Source organism: Camellia sinensis, chromosome 7 (assembly GCF_055761805.1).
Source record: "Camellia sinensis isolate YWXY chromosome 7, ASM5576180v1, whole genome shotgun sequence".
NCBI lineage: Eukaryota > Viridiplantae > Streptophyta > Magnoliopsida > Ericales > Theaceae > Camellia > Camellia sinensis.
In genome coordinates this window covers 4,434,100-4,450,311 of record NC_138967.1, presented here as the reverse complement: position 1 = coordinate 4,450,311, position 16,212 = coordinate 4,434,100, and positions in this window count along the sequence as shown.

Here is a 16,212-nt window from a genome sequence, read left to right as displayed (position 1 = left end):
AACAGCATCTATTTTTCTCTGGCCGAGCTAGACACCACGCCATGGGGCAATCCAAGCTTTGTTCCTTTCACCATGGTGTCCATCGTAGAGGGGGGGGACTTCTATTCCCAGTCTAACCACTAATCTGTGAGTTCTTAGGATAGACCAGACTATGCCCCACTCAATTATCCACCAATACCTATAGGATTATCAACGGGATAGCCGAGCTAAATCGTTGCCTCGGTGTCAACCTCGGATTGGCCTAGCTATTTCCTTAATACTCGCTTGGCCAAAATGATAATGGTTGGGTTTACTACCTCAGAATAATAAAAGGCCGAGTGAAAATCGTCAAGCATACACCAAATAAAGATCTAAATGACGATGATTTTCTCTACGTGTCAAGAAATTTTGAAGACCAAGAAGCCCAAATACCAGGCTATAGTATCAACTAGAACAAAGGAATAGCTGGTAAGAATAGTCCGGTTTAATCTTCTGTGCTATATCAACAGCTACCATGCTAACCCTTGTGATTTTGTCTCTTTTGCATATTTGAACCAGCTTAAATCAAACTGCTCCTACGCTAATCAAGCCGCGCTACGCTATCGCCATCGAGATTGGGCCGAACTACTAGACGTTCAGCTGACCTATCGACACGGTGGTAGGGGAAAGAGTAAAATCAGTGGTTAATATCATAACTCCAGCCACACATGAATCCATCTTGAGACTAAGGCCAAGCTTGACACAGTAGTAGAGCTTAGCAGACCATCAGATCCCAACCTCAGAAGCAGAGTTAGCACAAAATTATCAGAATCAACACAGATAGATAGCGAAACAAAGAACCACCAATCTAAGGTAAGACAAAGACCCAGACCTCCATGTAAACCTCAGCAACCTGATGCTCATGCACACTCTACAACTTCTTATTTATCAACCACAACAGACTCAAAAGCAGCAGAGCATACCTGACATCAGTCTCAGCCACCTCTATTTCCAATGCAATACCTCACTTGCTACAGGTTAAATACCAAATCATTTATAGAAAACACCATCTGAATTGGCGATGCTTTGAGCCACATAGCTAATCTGACTTTCACTAGGTCACACAAATCTGCCAAATTTGGTTGAGAACCAGAAAATACACAAGCATTTCTATGCTGCCAAGTGGACCAGAGAGTAGCTAAAGGAAGAACCATCCAGATTTTCTTCTCTGGCTTCTTCATTCTACAACCAGACCACCATTGTAACAGACCAGACACAGAACCTGGTAAGACCCATTACAAGCCCCCACCATCTTACTAAATTAGACCATAACAACCAAACAAAAGGACAGAAAAGAAATAGATGATCCACTATTTCAACCTCATCATGGCAGAAAACACAAGCAAGATTAGCACTCTCAGTTAAGATTCCAATTCTTTGGAGAAAGCTGGAAGTTTTAACCTTACCAAGCCAAGCCAACCACCCAAAAAATTTCACTTTGGGAGGAGCAAAGTTGTTCCAAATTAAATCAGCCACTGGCACTACATGCCCCATAAGTGATTCACACCATTTATATACTGATACAACAGTAAACAGTTCAGATAGGTCAGCAGTCCATTTTAGCTCATTAGATTTGTTAGGGCATTTGGTGGTGCATTGTTAAGCAAATTGAATAATCTTCTAGCTACCTCCTCCTCCCATTCCAGCAAAGATCTTCTAAAGCTAAGATTCCATCCATCATCATCTGCCCTTCTCGCGAAAAACTCACTTACCACATCATTTTTGTCATTAGATAAAGAAAAAAGCCTTGGGAATTCAAGGATTAAACGTACATTACCAACCCACTTGTCCCTCTAGAATTGAATTCTCCTCCCATCCCCCAAAATAATCCATGAGTTATTAATATAAAAATTATGCAGCTCTGTATGGACTCGACTTTCTTCGCGCCCTCTTTCGGAGAGCTCGAATTGGTCTTATAGTTTGGACTCCTGTCACGGTTCTCAATCTAATCTTACAAAGTGCAATGTGAAACTGATAAACACCAAAGAGTCCAATCCGGCAAATCATTTTGGAAAATCGATTTTGAATCAAATAATGCAAAAACTGGACTGCTTTTCCAGATTACAGAGTCGCCACCTAAATATTTTATTTTTGGAAAATTTAGGAAACCCTGACTCGTGCCAAAGGCCACGTTTCTGTCATCACCAAAGTTGTCTCGGCTTGGGAACTTGGGTACGAGAAGGGAAGGTCGTGAAATGAGCACCCCCGCTCGCCCGATCAAAGGATCGGCCTCTACTAACATGATGTGTTGTTTTATAAATCTTATGTGTTCTTATTCTGGTTATTAGCTAACTTTACTATGTGACGCACACAAGAAAGTATAGACTAAAATCGCAAGAATTAGAGCAAATCAACTCATGTTTGTTTTCGAAAATGGTTTGAAAGTGCCACCCTCAAGTGGGCTTAAAACATGATGATTTGCCACTTCGCAAAGTGGGCTTAAAACTCACATTTATCGAATGGTTCCAATTCAAGCAACAAAGCCTTCACCCACAGACATTCATGCAGTTATAGCAATTAAGCAAATAGCCTCATGGCAAGCATGCTATCATGACAACACTCATACTCATGCAAGTATGCTAAAGCGTAAAACTTACCTAGTACTCCATGCCAAAACAAAAGCTAGTTAGAAATCATGCATGATCCTAACAATACAAGATGCATAATGCAACACATGCAATAATGCAACTAAATAGGCTCGGCTACCTAAGATGGCATATGAATGCAACAATTTGATAACATGCTTTGAAACATGTATTCAAATAGGTATTGAAATACAATGCAGTTTGAATGATGTGCTGAGCCTCGGTGCATGCAAGACAAATGAATGATGCAAATATGCAAGCATAAGGTATGCTAATCGAAACGTGACCCTAAACTAACCATCGAAGCAGTTAAATAAAATGGAGAAAGACGTGGGGTTGGAAGACATGCACACATGCATGCTCACTTATTACAACATTGTGCCCTCACGAAGGAGGGTCCGAATAAATAAGCTAAGCTTGACTAAGCTAAGATAATTATTACAAAACAACTAATTAACTATTCTAAGCTAATTAATTATTACAACACAATTGAATAACTAGCTATGCTAAGCTAATTAAAATATTACAAAACGAATCAAGCTAATTAATTACAACACATGAATTGAGTAATTAGCTATGCTAACTAACTAATAAAGTGATTAAAATGGCCTCGAGGGCAAGGGATGCATACATGCTTGGTTGGCTTCCTTCCGAAAATCCACCGCCTTACCTTTGGATGTCTCTATTTGCACTTTGCTTTGATCTCTAAACATTGCACCAATTTCTAGACTGCTTCTGCCCCAACACAGGAACATTTTGAACGACTTCTCCGCTGATGGCCAGTCGGCTACCGTAGGTGGTTGTCGGCCGCTGCTACTGGCCAGTCGGCCACTATTTGTGGATGTCGGCCACCACTGGTGGCCGGTCGACCACCCTTTCTCTGGAATTCTCCCTTTTGCTGCAATAGAGAGCAAACAGTGGCAAAACAGTGTATTCTCACACAATATATGTACTATTACTCTCCTTATCATTTCTCAAGCTCAAAGGAGTGTAATTCTTGGCTCTCAAGCCACCAATCAAGCATTTTCAATGCATGATGGCCAAAGAGTCAAGTTTGTACAAAGTCAATGAATGCACAAATAAGACTTGAAGGACCACCACCCTATCATACATGATCAAGGGTGATGGAGACAAAGGAGATTAGATCATTTCATCACTTTGAGTATGAAATGGACCAATCTGCCTTGTGTTCAATATAACGTCCGATTGAACACATGCAATGCAAATACAACATGCTTATCTTGGTCATATTTTACTTGATTCATTTTGTTTACATATTTTAACATTACCAAGCCATTCTTTAACCAGTTAAGTCCAATGTGAAAGTCCTCTAATTGGAAAGATGGCCTAAGCCATAAGTGCCTTGAGCATGAAAGAGGCCTCATGCTGTTGGTTAGGAGGAACCCTCAAGAGAAGGTTAAAACCATTAGGCATGAGAGCCTCAAGTTCACACTCAAGCCAACAAGGGGCTCAAGACCACTTTCAAAACAAATTGAAAAGTGAAGAATAAAGGGAGGTTGCAGAATTTCCAGTGTTGAAATGGCATGAAAAATAGTGCTACAACATGCAAGCAACACATGCACAACATGTTGAAAAGCCAAAAGCATTACACTAGTGGCTTGCAATATCAAGCTCAAATGACCAAGCTAGCTCAAAATAGAGCTACAACATGCTGAAACAGTGGCTAAAACATGCTGAGATTAAAACATAAAAGGCAAGAAAAACATGCTCACATGTTGGCTCACAAACAAGACTCAAAGCACAACTCTCAAAAAGCAATGAAAGATAAGCGAGATAAGTGAGAGTGTGATAGAGATATATATACTGAAATCACATGTTAAATGATGCTACAGCATGCAATCATCTCATGCAAAACATGTTAGAGGCCTTAAAAAGCAAAGCTAGTGAAGGCATTTGCACTACAACCATGCAAGACAAGGCTCATATGACCAAGATAGCTCAAAATAGAGTTATATCATGCCAAATCAGAGCCTAAAACATGCTGAGATAAAGTCACAAAAAGGTAGAAAAACATGCTCACATGTTAGGCTATCTACACTTGCAAACAAGACACAAGGAGGGGAGGCCACTCCCTCCTATTTTGGACCTTAAAACCAAGTTTTTACCACTAAAATTCCCTTGGAATTCAATGGTTTAAAGGGCCAAAAAGTTTGACTTTAGTATGTTAAAAACTGATGCAAGAAGCTCACAAGCTAAGGAATAAAAGGGAGAGCTAATCCCCTTAACACAAAATAGGCTCAAACCAACATGTTAAGGCCTAAAAATAAAAGTTTTTGTAGTTGAAAATCAGGCCAAAAATAGTGTAAAAAGATAGCAAAGCAAGCAACTAGAACAAAGCTTACAAGGTAAAGTCTTACACCTTTAAAGCACAGCAACAAACACCAACAATTATGAGTTAAAACCACTCTTATGAGCTCAAACTAGGCCTCAAAGAACCTCAGCTCCAAGGTGAAGGTGTTTGGCTAATGGTCTTAGTGCAAATGTGTAGAGAATTCTCACTTTCAAGCACAAAATAGGAAGAGAGAGAGGATTCTAGAGAGAGAGAGAGAGAGGAAATTTGCTCACAAATTTTTGTAACCCCTCAAATGGGGGAGAGACCCCCCATTATATAGATAAACAAGCCAAAGGCTTACCCTCATCCCTCCATACATGTGTATGGAGATGAGCATCAGTGATCAACAACTGGCACAACTGGCAAAGAAATATCTGAGAAAGGAGAAAAATGGTTGTCGGCCATCAACGTAGCTGATCGGCCATCAACATAGCCGATCGGCCACCACTGGTGGCCTGAAGGCACAAGTCATGGTCAGTAGGCTAGGGGGATGGCCGACAGGTCACCCTCTCCTCCAGAAGTGAAGCAACAAGCTCTTGGCCCACAACCAAGCACAAAACAGACAAGATTAGAGGCTCCGAGACAAGGCACTCAGCCGAGACCTTCAGGGACTCAAAACGAGCACAAGCGAGAACAATCATCGGGTGTTCAAATGATGATATCCAACTCTTGAGGTCCGTAAAAAATGGAGTGTCCACAGTTGCCCCTCTTTGATAGAACTTGGAAGTCATGAAATGACGGGAGTGAATGTCAAAGCCCAGAGACGACCCATTTTTGACAAGGCCGAAGACTTAGACAAACAAGCAATCAAAACAAAAAATGGTTGCACCCACAGGCTGCCTACGTATCCCTTTGCAAGGAATCAAGCCATCATAGTTCTGGTGCAAGATGCAAACGATATGCATGATGCAGAACATAACTTATGATCATGCAATGAGACTGTAACGAAACATCAAGATGCAAATGCCATGCAGAGAAACGTTACAATAAACTCATATATAAGCAAGTTAACATGAACCAAACCACATTTCATGTAGAAAGGATGTAAGAAAATTATGCAAGCTTAACTACGCATCACGCAGGAAAGGTCAAGAACTGCAACCGTCGGACGCACCTGGGGCGGCAAACAAGATCCCAACGCGTGGCACACGCGAGGAGTAAGATGGTGTGAACCTAAAGACACACCCTAAGGTTCCAAGCCACAAAGAACAGTAATAACAGCTGAAACACATCCAACCATTATGCAACCGAAACAAAGAGTGGTATATGCAACAAAACCTGTCTAGATGCATTTAACCAAAGCATCCTAACGTGCCACACGCGAGAGGAAAAGGAGAGCGGTGCAAACACCGGAGGGTGGTATAAACATCAGAGCACATTCCAATGTTGTTAACCAAAACAGAGTGGTATAAGAGTCGGACACACGTTCCAAACGCTTCTAACCGGAAGAGAGGTATAAGCATCGGGCGCACGGTCCAAATGCTTTTAACTAGAAGGGAGGTATAAGCATCAGGCACACGGTCCAAACGCTTCTAATCGGAGGGGTGGTATAAACATCGGAGGGCACAACCCAATGCTTCTAACCAACGGGGTGGTATAAGCGTCGGACACACATCCCAAACGCTTCTAACCAAAGGGGTGGTATAAGCATCGGACACACGTCCCAAACGCTTCTAACTAGAGGGATGGTATAAGCATCGGACACATGTCCCAAACGCATCCAACCAAAGGGGGGGTATAAACACCGGGAGTACTTGAGTGTTTCTAACCAACAAAGGAATGGTGTAAACACCGGGCGTACCCGAGTGTTTCTAACCAACCAAGGAATGGTGTAAACACCGGGCGTACCCTAGTGTTTCTAACCAACAAAGGAATGGTGTAAGCACCGGGCATACCCAAATGCTTCTAACCAACAAAGGAATGGTGTAAACACCGGGCGTACCCGAGTGTTTCTAACCAACAAAGGAATAGTGTAAACACCGAGCGTACCTGAGTGTTTATAACCAACAAAGGAATTATTTAAACAGTGGGCGTACTCGAGTGTTTCTAACCAACAAAGGAGTGGTGTAAAAAACGGGCGTACCCGACTGTTTCTAACCAACAAGGAATGGTGTAAACACCGGGCGTACTCGAGTGTTTCTAACCAACAAAGGAGTGGTGTAAACAACGAGCGTACCTGAGTGTTTTTAACCAACAAGGTGTTCAAAGGACAGGAATGATCTTACCTAAAATTCCTCTGAATGAACCATACATACAATATTGTCTGGTTGCACCAGCTTTGAATGAACTGTACATACAATATCATGCCTATATAAGAAAGAGATTTAACAGATACAGCAAGATAGAAATGCATGTTCCATGCGAATGTGAGAAGCACATATTCTATGCAAGTGTGGTAAGTGCATATTCTACGCAAAGGTGACAAATGCATGCTCCATGCAAGATTAAAAAATGCATATTGTATGCAAATGAGAAGCGCATATGCTATGCAACAAAAATTGTGGCATGCTCCGTGCAACATCGAGATGCATAGTTTATGCCATACTAACAAACTTATGCTCTATACAACAGACACAAACATTCTTATGCGAGTGTGAGAGCATATACGATGTAATGCCATGTGAACATGCACAGTTTATGCAATCACGAGAACATGTGTAATGCAATGCAATGCAACCTACATATTCTGTGCACAATAACAATGCATTTTCAATGCAACATCAATGGCATGCTTGATGCAAAACACCGAATAAAGAAATGCGCGTCTTGAGAAGACTGAATCAGTTGTAACCTCCGATTTACCTCTCGGAGGAGCTGCAACAAGTTAAAAGGATACACCTCGTACGTGCTGAGCATCACATACTAAAAACACTGTCTAAAGATTCCATCGAGACCACTTGAGCTTAAAAAATGTACTTCCCTTACATTTTCTTGAGGGATCAAGACACAAAACAGCAAAACAACATCCAAGGAGAACATCAGAGGCCTGCCGGTGTAGACACCCCATTTCTGACCGCCCTTAAGACTTGGGCGCTACTGATGGCTTCTTTGGTGATGAAAGTTGTGTAGTGCAAAATGGTTGATTTCTTCGGCGAGAGGAGAGTCAAATCCAAACCTCACACCCCATTTTGGACCAAAAAGATTTTAGATCTTAAAACCCTCTCTTTCCAAATATTTTTGAAAAGAAGTTTCTACGATGTTCCGAGGCTCACATTTTGTCCAATGTTGCACTTTTCAGTAAACCGAGCAAGGACAAAGTGGAAATGAATGAAAGGGAGTTGAAATCTTTGAAAAAACTTTCAAAACACCTTGTTTAGGGGTTTGAGTTGAAGAAACAAGGAGAAGAGGGAAGAAACCTAGCTGAGGAAGAAGTTGGGTATGAATCGCTAAGAGAGAGTCGAACGGTCCTCGCTAAATCAGGCTTATCTGTCTATGCACTTAGATTTAAACTATGAGGCCACCACTGTTGGAAAGAAGACTTCTGGGGCTTCATTTTACACTCAAGAATCTCCTAAAGTCGAGTCCGGATGGGGCATATATGGCTGGTTGAAGTTGGGCATCAATTCGGGTATGATTGAAACTGAGCGGCTTCACCAAAAGAAGCATAAATTTTTACATAATTGGAATTTTGATGCAAGGATGCCACCATTGGAAAGCTTACTTCCGGAGATTCAATTTGGACACAAGAATGACCTGAAAAGTAGTCTATATGAAGGAGTTAGGCCCGTTTGAAGTTGGACCTGCATAACAGAATTTGCTATCGGCCACAAATATATGTAGTCGGCCAAAAAAGTAGCAGATCGGCACTAAAGATGGCCGATTGGCCAAGAGTTACACAAATTCAGATTTTTTGAAGATATTTCATCTCCAGCTATTTCCAGCAAGCTCCAGCTATCCCAACTCAGATATTTTAGACCAAAAGCTCTTGAATTGCTATATATGAACCTATATCTCATATTTTTAGAGGGTAGAACTTCTTAGGCAAGTTCGAGAGCTTCTCTCAGTAAAATCCCTCTCTCTCTACAATTTTCAGAGTTTTGATATCTGCCTCTCTCTCTAAAGCCTCTCTTTCTTGCCCTTTGGTGCATAGAAGTGCGTAGAAGTAAAGAAATACAACTAGTTTGTCTATGCATCCTTGATTAAAGTTGCCTATCTTTGGGAGGAGGCTGCTTGAAGCTTACTTGGGACTTTTTTTGAGCTCCAAAAGGTGTTTTGGCTCAGATTTTGGGCTGGTTTTGCAACTGTACATCAAGGGTAAGATCTCCCTCCCTTTAAGCTTGTTTTACACACTTGCTTGGATATCTTTTCACACTACTTTGGGACTGTTTTTGGCTTGGTTTTGAATTAAAGAAAATTCTATTTTTCAGTCCTAAAAGTGATGGTTTAGGCCTATTTTGTGTTAGGGGGTTGTCTCTCCCTTTTGCTCCTTAGCTTGTATAGCTTTTGAGCCATCTTCTAAGGCCTTTCAAAAGAACTTTTCGTGGCCTTTTAACCACTAAAATTCAGAGGATTTTCAGTGGTAAAAACCCTATTTTGAGGTCCCAATGGATGGGGGGTTGTCCCCCCTCCTCTTCTCTTGTTTGCATGTCTTATTGGCCTATCAAATGAGCATGTGTTTCTAACATTCTGAGGCTTAGTTCAGGTACTTTTTTGTGAATTTTAGGACCTGCCTTAACTCTTTCCATGGCTTGTTTGGTCACCTTATGCATGCTTTATACACTTGTAGTGTAATTCTTGCAAACTAGCCTTATATGCCTCATGAAGTAACATGTTTGTTAAGCATGTATGGGATCCATTTCAGCATGTTTTTGGTCATTATGTAGCATGTCATAACTCTGTCTAAATTTGGTTTGATAGCCTCTTGCATGCTTCATGTACTTGTAGTGCAAATCTTGCTTACTAGCCTTGTATGCATGATGTTTTGGCTCATTATTCTAGCATATTTTGGCTATGATCTAGAATGATTTTATTCATATATTGGGCTATTTTAGGACGGTTTTGGTCTGCCATGGTCATATGACTCATGTTTTGTATAGCTATAGTGCAAATGCCTTGACTAGTCTTGAGTTTTGAGGCCCCGACCATGCTAAATGTGTGATGTTTGCATGCCTTGGCATCATTTGGAATGATATTTCAGAGCATATAGTGTTGTTACACTTCCATGTTTTCCACTCTTTAAGTGCTCTTGAGAGTTGTACCTTTATGCCTTATTTGTGAGCCATTGCATGAGTCTCATTTTCTTGCCTTTCTAGCCTTCATCTCAGTCCATTTTGGCCACTGTTTTGGCATATATAAGGTCTATTTAGGGCTGGTTTGGCCATTTGAGCATTGTCTTGCATGCCCCTAGTGTAGTACACTTCACTGGCCTTGATGTTTGAGCTTTTCAACATGCATTACAAGGGTCGTTTGCATGATTCCAAGTCATTTTGCATGCCATTTCAGTGCTGGAACACATGCCACTATACTCCATGTTTCACTCTTTCAATGCCTTTGGAGAGTTGTGTTTTGTGCCTTAAGCTTGGGCTAATATGCATGCATGTTTTTCTAGTCCTTCAAGTCTCCATTTCGGCATGTTTTGGCCACTGATTTGGGCATGATTGAGGTCTGTGCATTTTGGTTTAAGTCTATCTTGCATATTGTTGCGTGTTTGTCGCATTGCATGTTGTCGCATGCTTGTCACATTGCATGATTCTTGCATGTTGTTTACATGTTTAGGTTGCATTACATGGTGCTTGCATGCTCATGTTGCATTACACTGTTTGCATGTCATTAACTTTGTTAAATTATGCTTGCATTGCATTGCATTTGGCATGCTTATGTTGCATTGCATTGCATTTCCATGTTGTGTGCATTGCATTGTGTTTGGTTTGGGTGTTAAGCCAAACATGAGGAAAGAGGGACGTTTCATACTCAAAGTGGTGAAACGTGCCTCAATTCTCAGTCGCCGACGCTCTTGATCATGCATGATAGAGTTCTAGGCATTTATGTGTTTTTGTGCATTCATTTTACATTGAATTGCACACTTGGCTCCTTTGGCCATCATGCATCGAAATGCGTAATTGGTGGCCCGAGGGTCGAGCACTACACACCTTTGAGCCTTAGACGTGATAAGGGGTGTAGTTGCACATATTTTCTTGCAAATGTATTGCCATGCCTCTGTTTGTACTCTGTTGCAGCAAAAGGAGAAGTTTGCGAGAAGAGATGGCCGATCGGCTATCTAGTGTGCCGGTCGGCTACAAATTATTGGCCGATAGCCTTAAAAGTGGTCGATGACCATTATCCACTGGCCGATGGCCATACATCTTAGCCGATGACCTCTTAGCATGTCCATGAGGTGGATCAAAAGTGTTTTGGAGAATGTCACAATTTTCAGAAGTTTAGAACAGTGCAAACAGAGGCAACATGAGACACGGTAGTGGATTTCTAAGAGAAGCCGACCGAGCGCGCACGTATCCCTCGTCACGAGGCCATTTCAGTACTTTTGATAACTTAGAATAGTTATTTGTTTTGATTTGGTTATGTAATAATTAATTAGCTTGTTAGTTAGTTAATTAGTTGGTTTGTATTATTCATTCAGACCCTCCGACGAGAGGGCGAACGTTGTAATAAGTGTGCGTGAGTGTGTGAATGTCTTCCAACCTCACGTCTTTCTCCCTTTTACTTAAACTGCTTACGATGGTTAGTTTTAGGACATGTTTCAATTAGCATCCTTATGTTTGCATATTTGCATCCATTCATTTGTCTTGCATGCACCGGGCTCGGCGCATCATACAAACTGTATTATATTTCAATACATTTACTTGAATACGTATTCAACAACATGTTATCAAGTCGCATCTCACATTATGTCTTAGAATAGCCGAGCCTATCTTAGTTGCATTTTGCATGTGTTGCATTAGACATCTTAACATGAACTAGGATCATGCATGATTTCTAACTAGTTCTTTGTTTTGGCTCGGAGTACATTGTGAGTGTTTATGCTTTAGCATCTTGCATGCATGTAAGTGTTGCCGTGATAGCATGCTTGCCATGAGGCTAACTGCATAAGTGTTTAATTGCATGAATGCCTGTGGGTGAAGGTTGGATTGTTTGAATTGGAACAATTCTTCAAAATGCGTGTTTCAAGCCCGCTTGAGAGTGACAAAATCATGTTTTCTAAGCCCACTCGAGGGTGGCAAATCCACATCTTAGCCTACTTGAAAGTAGCACCTTCAAACCATTTTCAAACAAACAAACACAAGATGTTTGTTCCAACTTAGGCGATCTAGTTTATACTTGTATGTTGTGCGCATCACGTAGTAATTTTAGGCTAATACACTGGAATAAGAACGCATGTATTTTCGAAAACAAAATATCATGTTAGTAAAGGCCGATCTTTGATCAGGCTAGCGGGGGTGCTCATTGCTTGACCCTCCCCTCTCGTACCCAAGTTCCCGAGCCGAGGCAACTTTGGTGATGACGGACACGTGGCCTTGGCCCGAGTAAGGGTTTTCTAAATTTCGCAAAATAAAACATTTAGGTGGCGACTCGGTATCTGGCAAAGCAGTCCATGTTTGGCACTTCTTTATAAAAATTAGTTTTTCAAAACGATTTGCCAGATATGGACTCTTTGGTGATTTATCGGTCTCACATTGCACTTTCTGAGATTAGATTCAGAATCGTGACACGAGTCCGAACTGTAATAGCTAATGAACAAAACGGATTTCGCGCCCCTGGCGCACGGAGCCGGGACGTTCGGGCACGTCTACAGTTTCTGGCAACTCCGCTGGGGATTTAGAGAACTTGACTCGAACTCATGATATCTTGTTTTGATTACACTTATGTGTCTTTTTGCATTGCATTTGCATTGGTGCGCCTAGGACATTGTGTTTACCGTATGTTATTCCTGAACAGTTTGCTGGAGGCTTGCTTTGACAAACGTGCCATAAAGCTAACTAGTTGCGGGCTCTGCCACGACGGGAACACAAACCTCAGTTTTTACCAGGGCACCCTTTTGACCATTCGACCTAGTGTATATCGAAATACATAGTGACTATTCCAAGCTAGGACAGGTTGCTCACCCGATTATAGGTTGTTTGAAACCGTTGCGTGCGTAGTGAAACCCTAGCTCCTGACAAAATAGGACAGGGAAACCCTACCCCTCCATAGAGGTGTTTTGGCTCTTACTTGTGTGCTATGTGCTGTCAGAGTGTGTCTCTACAGGATGGTATGTATCAGTTGCAAGTCTGAGTATTGGCCTGAGGGTATCAATTTACAGGCAGAATTTTGGACAGAATTCTGTAGAGAGCACAGTCATTCAGCTATGCTCATGTCCGTTGTAGTGAAATCAAGCTGAGATGTTGTCTGTTTTCTCTTTTGCAAGGTAATCTGGGAACCATAGCTTCAGAAGGCTTCAATATCCCCCAGGTGCATTGGACTTGTGTTGATAGACTTTGTCAGGTTAGAAATTCAATTCAAGGGCAACTAGTGTTTCCTTCGCTGAGGTAAGGCAGAGAAAGGCCAATCAGGGCTCACCGGTTCATCTGATCCGACAGTCACTAGTCACATCACCTTCGTTCAAACTCAGCAGGCCATGATGGCACAGCATTCGGAAGAATTTGTGGCCGTGATAGCAGCGTTAAATCAAGGAACTGCCATGCAGGATGAGACCAGTGCTAAAACACAACGCCCATCTGGGGTATCTGCCTCACATCCAACTTTGGAACCCCAGCCGAACTTTGACCCACTTCCGCCAGCTGAAGATGTGGAGGGTCCAAATCCCTGAGAAAGGTTGACTCAAGCTCAGGTGTTCAGACCCCGAGTGTAGCCTAATGAGAGGCTTTATCCCCTTGATGTTAATGAGCTCAATCCGACTGCAGTGAAAATTGCGAACCTTGAGAATCAATTCAAAAAGGTGCAGGGCCTTAACTTCATTCTCGATATTGAGGATTGGTACGTCGAGGCTGCCATACGACTCCTAGACAGATTCAAAATGCCACATATTGACCATTTTGATGGGTCTAGAGATCCTATGGTACATATCCAGCTTTTCTTGGACGTCCTGAAACCAATGGGTCTGACTAAGCCGCAGAAACTCTCTCTGTATGGAAGAACCCTATCGGGTTTAGCAGCCACTTGGTACGCCAAGTTAGAGAATACAGTGAAGCAGAACTGGGAAGAGTTGGCTGAGACCTTTGTCGATCAATACTCTTACAATACCCAAGTTGAAATGACCACTCAAGAGCTAGAAGCAACCTACCAGAATCCTGCAGAGTCTTTTATGGAATTTGTAGCAAGGTGGAGAGCAAAGTCAGCACAGATGACAAATCGCCCTTCTGAGAGGGATCAAGTGCGGATAGTGGTATGAAACCTCGAGCGTGATATGTTGCAAAAGTTGATAGTCGCTCCACTATTCACTTTCAAAAGTTTGCATGAACTGGGGGTTCAGGTCGAGAATGCGTTCAATAGTGGGATCATTCCCAGAACAAGTGAATCGACAAGGAGGGTGATTTCAAGGAGTACCAATGCTGGTAGTAGCACTGTTCTCGAACCCACTGAAATCAACACAGTTGCCATAGCCGACCCTTTTGCCAATCCAAGCCTACAAACTGCCGGCCCAGCCCGAGCTCAGGGCAAAACTTTCACCCCCCTCTATATGAGCCTGACTAGCTCACTAAAAGTCTTGATGGAAAAAAGGTATCTCAAATTGATCCTTAACCTCTACCTGACCCACTTCCAGCCAGACATAACCCTTCCAAGTACTGTGTGTACCATCAACAGTGCGGTCATGGCACTGATCGTTGCTACTGCCTTCGTCATGAGGTCAAGAATCTTATCGACAATCGGATGATAGCTCCACCTCCAGACCCCAATGACCAAATATCTCCTGCCTACCTTAACCTTATCCATACACTACCACCTACCTTCGACCCCAGCGTATACATCACCCCGGCCTATCTACCCAAGCCTGAGGTGTTTATCCCGAAAAGCATGGACTTATGCATGATGGCTGTATCTGAACCCCAATCATCTCAAATCCGTGAGCCCACTACTTCTGAGCTGATGAGAATGATTGAAGATCTACAGAGAACTGTGGCAGATCTGGCCTTTGGGATATTGGCCCTATCATCGACCACATCACATGCCAAAAATTTCACACCAAGAGGCTCTCCAATCTTGGGGCAAGCTGCAATTGAAAATGTTCAACCTGAAGCCATCTCAGATCTGGGTGGTGGCATGTCGATAACAACAGGGTCCCGCTCTGATATAGCGACCCGATCCTTTGATAAGGTGGAGGCAAGTGGTAAGAACAAGGTTGGGGCAGGCATTGATCCCCATGAACACCTTCTGTGGGCTATTGAGGCTTTGAAAGTTGAAGGACTGAACAAATAGCAAGTGCTTGCAGTGGTTGCAAAAACTGTGGATGATACTTTTGCCACTCAAGTTTGGGGCAGTCTGAATCAAGGGGCAAGCCGAGACAAGGGATGTCGTACCAGAAACACCCCTTTCAGCTCCAATCCTACACTCGGAAGAGATCATCAAAAGTCAACACCTGCCGACCCTTTCGCTGGTACATCCAACACAACCAGCTCACTACCTGCCAAATACCCACTCCGAGGCCAAAGAACCATCACCCCGCTGTATATGTCTCCGTCCAAAGCTTTGGGGGTGTTGATCAGAAAGGGGCACCTGAAGCCTCTAGAGCCACAGCCTTTACCAAGTAAACTCCCACCAACCCATAACCCGGCGAAGTACTGTGCCTTTCATTAACAAGCCGGCCATGACACCGACATGTGTTTTCGTCTTCGCTACGAAATACAAGATCTGATTGACAGCAAGGTCATCGTCGCATCAGGCTCTGCAAGTCTATCGGCACTGGATCAGGGAACTTGGGGGATAATGTAACTATGTGATCCGGGGGATAAACCACCTGCGGATGGCACTCAGTTTACTCCAGATTTGGGGACAGCATGCACTATTTTGAGCAATGTGCAAATGCTTTTTGTTGTACTTTCTGACTTGGGTATTAAGTCAGTTCTGTTGTATAGCTTTGAGTCAGTGTTTTTGTGCTAAGTCAGTTGGGTCTGTCTTGTTGTATCGAGTCAGTCCTATTGTATAGGAGTCGAGTGATTTCAAGGGTGTTACCTCGGACATCACTTTCTTTTTTTTGTGTTTGTCTTTTTTCTTTCTTTTAAGTCTGTTTCTGCCATGAAGCCAGTTACGCCAGAAGATCTGAATGAAACAACAGTGGTTTTCATGCTTTTGTGTTTGTTTCTA